A 5,896-nucleotide genomic window follows, 5' to 3' on the forward strand; every position below is an offset into this window, starting at 1 on the left:
CAGGAGCTTATAAACTCCAAGATGGGCACTGTCACATATCTCTTGGACAAGGAACACCTGCCCATCTACCCTGATTTTGAGGACAACACTGTTGTGATGGATGAAAATGAACCATCTTCCATGCAAGCACAAGAGAAGAAGGAGAAGGCAAGGGCCGAGAAGGCTGCTAAGATGCCAACTGCTGAAGAGGCATCTTAGATTTTCCTGAAGAGCAAGCAAGATCAGCTTGGCTACTTGATTGCCTCCACTCTGAGGATTGAGAAGGGCTTGGCCACCCTAACTGAAAACTAGGAGAGCTTGGAGAGAATCATAGAGCAGAAGTTTTATGCTTTTGTTGTCAAAGTGACTGAGATCCAGACTGCAGTCGAGCAACTTCAGGAGGAAGTGGAGGAGAAGAAGGGCAAGTCAACTACTGATGCTTTTGCTAGAGTGCCCAGAGGACAGAGATCTGCTGCAGTGCCTATGCCAGACACCAGAGGCACATCATCTGCACCAGCTACAGCTTCAGTGCATCCAGCTCCAGCACCCTCTCCACCAGCTCTAGCTACATCAACAGAAGTCTTCGTCCAAGGAGTCATCTCTACACCATCACGTGAAGACCAACCCTGAGAGTCGTTTAGCACTATGCATTTTCTATGAACTTTTTGGTAACTTGTTGCCAGAGGGGGAGAAAAATGTATAGATCATAGACTTTGAGAGAGAGTGTTGCTTTTGGTCTCTCTTGTTTTTTTTGGTGGTTGAACTTCGTTATTTTCTTGTTTGCTTGATACTCTATGCCTTATGTGGATACTTGAATGTCATGTGTTTGATCATATGCTACCTTAATGCTTGTTGGATGACATTATCTTTTTATATTCCTATATGATCATTCACTTTGCTTGGTGATGAGTGCATGTATTTAACTATTATCATTTTGAGCGCTCCACTAAGATGTATGTGACATGGAAGAGTAACCCATGATCCTAACTCATTGTGCATTTGCAGTCCAAAGCAAATTTTAAATAATGCACAAATTTAGGGGGAGCTCTTACTTTTCACATACTTCTCAAAGCGACAATATTTTTCAGTATTATTATCACTTGTCGAAGTTTTGATCTATATGTTGTCATCAATTACCAAAAAGGGGAGATTGAAAGTGCAACTATTCCTGGGTAGTTTTGGTAATTCCTAACAACATATATCTCATTGAGCTAATGCTACTTCAAGATAAGTATTTCAGGAAAGCTAAATGATTGGCATGACACGGATGAGAAAAGTGGATTCCTCAAAATGCTAAGGACAAAAGGATTGGCTCAAGCTCAAAGCACAAGACTATGCATTTTCTATTTTAATGATCCAAGATCACATACTAAGAATACTAGGTCCGTAAGGGTTCCCTTTTTCTGGTTTTTTCGAATTTTTTTTACCGCCCCTGAGAAATCGACGCGTGTGACGGGGGTAATGTAATTTTTTCTGTGTGTTCTTCCTCTAGACGTTGCCATCACGTGTGTGTTTCCTGTAGGCTGCCACCGCTTTGACCGCTTCTGGATCGATCTCCAGATATATTTCTCAGTTCCTATCTCTCTCTTCCGCGTGTCCCGACCAAAGACTCCAGATGGCACGATACAATTATTATCCTTCGGCGCTCCACCGCCTATAGGCGTACATAAAAAGGCTCTCCTTCTGGTTCATCTCATTTCCATCGGGCCACCTACAGCCGTGCCGCCGGATCCCTGCCGCCTCCGGCGACCCTCAACCATCACGTCACGGCCTTGCAGCTCACCCCACCGCCGGAGACGCACTGCCCCAACCCACCTTCCACCAGCGGTCGAGTTGTGGTTGCCCATCTTCTCCTCACCACGCTCCGCCTCGGCCGCCTCGCCACATCAGGGTCATCAACGTCGGCGTCGTGGCGATCAGCACTGCACGGACTTCTCCAGCACCCCCGTGACGTGGTGGGCAACATGCGCGCGCTGGCCAGCGGGGGAGTTGCCCTTCACGCATGGCTGCCGGATCCCTCGTTGAGCCGCATCCAGAGCTTCCTCGGCCGTTCCCCGCGGCGGTGCCGGCAGCCACCACAGCGGACGGGGCACAGTTTCCCCCACCTCGCCATCGCCATGGACGGCACAACTGTGACCCCCGGTGGCCGGTCTCCCCTCCGGTGAGCAGAGGATCACCACCACAACTGAGCCATCTTCTGAAGAGACGAATCAACGGCAGCGGACCACCACACCGGACCAGAACCAGAACGGAAAGAAAAGGAGGCCGTGAAGGAGGTTGAAGAGAGGAAGGCTAGGTGCCTCACAGCCCAGGTCAACGCCGGGAAGAAGAGGAGACGCGAACAAGTGGAGGAAAGGAGAGGTCCTCGCCATCAAGATTCATTTTGCTGAACAGGTATGGCATCTAGGCATCTATCCCAAGCATTTTATAAAATTCTGGTTTATGCTCCAGCACTGCTTGCAGCAACACATGAGGAAGCTAGCTAAATTTCTTGGATAGTTTTCTTGTATGTATATAATTGGTTTGCCCAATTATTTATGTCTTGCTTATGCAACTGGATTATAGATTACTGCTCGATTGACTTTTGGAAATCAGCACATAATAACTTGACATAGTATTAGATAGTTGAGTAGGAAGAGAAAAGAAGCAGCTTCGGTACAAAATTCAGAGAGTGGATTTGAGACATCTGTATCTCAAGATTATCTTGTGACCAGAAATTTAGATGGGTGTATTCGTGTAGAACAATTTCTTAGGATGGGTAGTTAACCTGAAGATGTGTCCTTAAATGGACAGCCTAGAAGGTAGAAGTACTGGTGTACTGACTCCTGAACCTGAATTGCAGTGACAGTGTGACGCAGAGATGGCACGCTCATAGAGTTCAGTTAAGTTCCAACTATTGTATCAACGCTGTAAAGAAAAAAAAAATCCGACCTGTAGTGTATGATAGGGAGCGGCTATCAAGGTAAGGACAATAACTGTAATTAAGTCAAGTCAACAGCTAATGGCCTGAATCAAATCTTAAAAGGACATTCCAGACATAATCTTTTCTCAGTAGTTGCTTACTTCTCTAACAGTTCTTTTCTCCACCAAGAATCAAATAGTACAAACTAAACCTAACGTTTGAGAAGTAGCAAATCTACCTTTTTTTGCCTGGGACGATCAGTTGATCAGTATTATTGTTTTACAGCAAAAAATATTTTCATTATCTTCTTTTTTGGAAGTTGAGTACTATTTGCAGCTTCTGTTTCCTTTGTGCTTCTGAACTGATATTGTTCACTTAGATTTAGAGATCTTCTTGTGGGATTCCATTTTATTTCTGTTATAGATCATAAGAAGCCACAGAGAGAGCAATCTGAGTGACCGGGGTTTTCCGTTCAATCAAAGTGTAGGTGTGTGTTTGGTTCGTTACCACAACATGCCACAGCTCATAACCTTTTTGTTGTTCTCAGTAATGTTCGATAGTCTTGATAATCCTAGACATGGCTGATCTCTGTGGTTTCATTTTTTTAGTATTTGAGTCTTGCATCAAGTTACTCAATTTTTGCTCACTCAAAAAAAGGTACTTGAGTCTGTAGGCCTGTCATCAATTTTGTCTTGCATCAAGTTACTCAATTTTTGCTCACTCAAAAAAAGGTACTTGAGTCTGTAGGCCTGTCATCAATTTTTTCTCGACAGCAATAGTAGCAAGGGCGGGAACGAGTAGGAGTAGGAGGAGGAAACCTTCTCCTATTTTTTTAAATGATGGTAAAACAAGAGAGAATGCATCTATTTGCACATCCTGGATTGGTATCCCTCTATTTACAGTTCTTTTCACCATAGATGTATGAAGTCTTTTCTCTTGGTGTTGGAAGACAAACTGAGATGAACCATTTGTTTTCGTTTAATTTTAGTTTGTTGAACAAGGTTGCCAAAAGTAGTATGCTCAGCCACTGCGGCATGATCAACTTCTTTATACTGGACAAATCAAATGTAGGTTCAAGTGGCTTCGCGACAAGGTTTGAAAACATGCTTCAGGGTGACCATGGGATGCCCACAGGTGAGACTAATATCATAGTATACATACAGAGAAATAACTGATTCTTCACAAGTGGATGGGGTCTTTATTTGGTCATAGATGCCGTTTAATTTTTATTAACAGACCATTTTACTCAATTTAACTACTTTATTTTCATTTAAGCACATCTTAGTGTTCTCACTATGTATAGGTAAAGGCATGCAAGTGTTGGAGTTCTGGTTATAGTGATGTTTTTGCCGTCAGTACAACATTGCCATGTACTGATATGTATGTGATAATGATGTTCACTGTACGAAGCTGTTATTAATTTTTGCTCCCATTATGCACGGAGTTCTCCCTTGATATATAACTGCATTTGTTAGCAATGTGTGTCCCCTGTTAGCGATGTACACACTGATATCTGCAATTCTTACAGGAGAGTTAACTTTGTTAAATACACTATCAGTAGAAGAAGCACAAACAGCCCTCCACAAAAACTTCTACAGTTTTGTGTCTACATCGCAGTACAAAAGACGGCTAGCAATGAGCTATCATGTCGAACAAGCAAAGCTCAGTTGGTGATGCACTCGCCTGTAGAAAGTACGACCAAGGAAAAGCAATAATCAAAGGTGCATTAAACTACTCCCTCCGTCCCAAAATTCTTGTCTTAGATTTGTCTAAATACGGATGTATCAAGTCACGTTTTAGTATTAGATACACCCGTATCTAGACAAATTTAAGACAAGAATTTTGGGACGGAGGAAGTAACATACTTACCACTGCAATAAGAGAAATATTTCTTCCGAAGGCTTTTTCTTTTGTCCTCTGTTAGAGGTGTTGCTTTTAAAGAAATTTGCTACTGTATTTGCTTATGCGGGATGTTTGATTAGCCAAATATTTCTACTTTTTGGCCTCTGCTAAGGGATCTATATCGTTCGAGGACTCTAGACAAATTTTAATGTGATTTTGTGTTTTCAATTTGTACTACACAAGTTGAGTAAAGTAGATGTGATTTGTGTTTTCAATTTGTTCTACACAGGTTGACTGAAGTAGATGTTCTACCTGAAGTTGCATGAAAACATCTTAGGTACTCCCTCCGTTCGGAATTACTTGTCGCAGAAATGGATGTATGTAGATGTATTTTAGTTCTAGATACATCCATTTCCGAGACAAGTAATTCCGAACGGAGGGAGTAGTAATTTTTGCCTTCATGAAGCTAAACAAACATTTCCACCTTTTTGTCGAATAGCAAAATTTTAAGCCGTGGTTATGTATTCGAAAGATATAGATATCATTATTTGCAACATTCTTTTTACTTTCAGTGGCTAAATAGCATTTTATTACTTTGCACATCTGTACGTGTTCCTAATGTTTCTGCCTCAGTTTTCTTAACAATTGAATTTGACCATAGAAAATAAAATAGTTGGTCCTCGGACCATATTTTATTTTTGGGAGATTCCCTGGAACATTTTAGGAAGGCATGGAGTCAAAGAGGTAACCTTCATACAATCTTCAGCCGTAACTACAGGCTTGCAAAAACATACATAGCTGATTACACATAAGATTGCAGAGTCTCCGTATTGTGGAGTGGCACACTCAATACATAAGTTGGAGTACCACACTAATTTGAAACTTTGTGACTATTGGGCAGAGGAGAAAGATATGAAGGCATTTTCTTTTAGGTCGGTCACCTGAAACATTACCCTTTATCTAAAGAGAGGAGGGGATATTCTATAAACACCAAAGAAATGAAGAGAGGAGGGGACAATCTATACCAGTAACACCAGTCAACTCTGCGTAGCTGGATTGGCATTTGGCATTTTTTAACATCTCACAAAATAACTTGATAACAACTGCACTAACTATATTTTGGATATCTCTGTAAGGCAACAAGTTTGCAGGTGTGCTGCTCAGCCCCGTCAA

At 42.0% G+C, this 5,896-nt stretch overlaps 1 long non-coding RNA gene across 1 annotated transcript; it reads left to right on the forward strand.

The window, feature by feature from the left end:
* Positions 1–1,589: 1,589 nt before the first annotated feature.
* Positions 1,590–5,303, forward strand: LOC123111495 (uncharacterized). Its single transcript, XR_006454487.1, has 3 exons — positions 1,590–2,373; positions 3,953–4,015; positions 4,410–5,303. It is a non-coding gene; the product is annotated as an uncharacterized lncRNA (long non-coding RNA).
* Positions 5,304–5,896: the final 593 nt, after the last annotated feature.

Source organism: Triticum aestivum, chromosome 5B (genome assembly GCF_018294505.1).
Source record: "Triticum aestivum cultivar Chinese Spring chromosome 5B, IWGSC CS RefSeq v2.1, whole genome shotgun sequence".
Taxonomy (NCBI): domain Eukaryota; kingdom Viridiplantae; phylum Streptophyta; class Magnoliopsida; order Poales; family Poaceae; genus Triticum; species Triticum aestivum.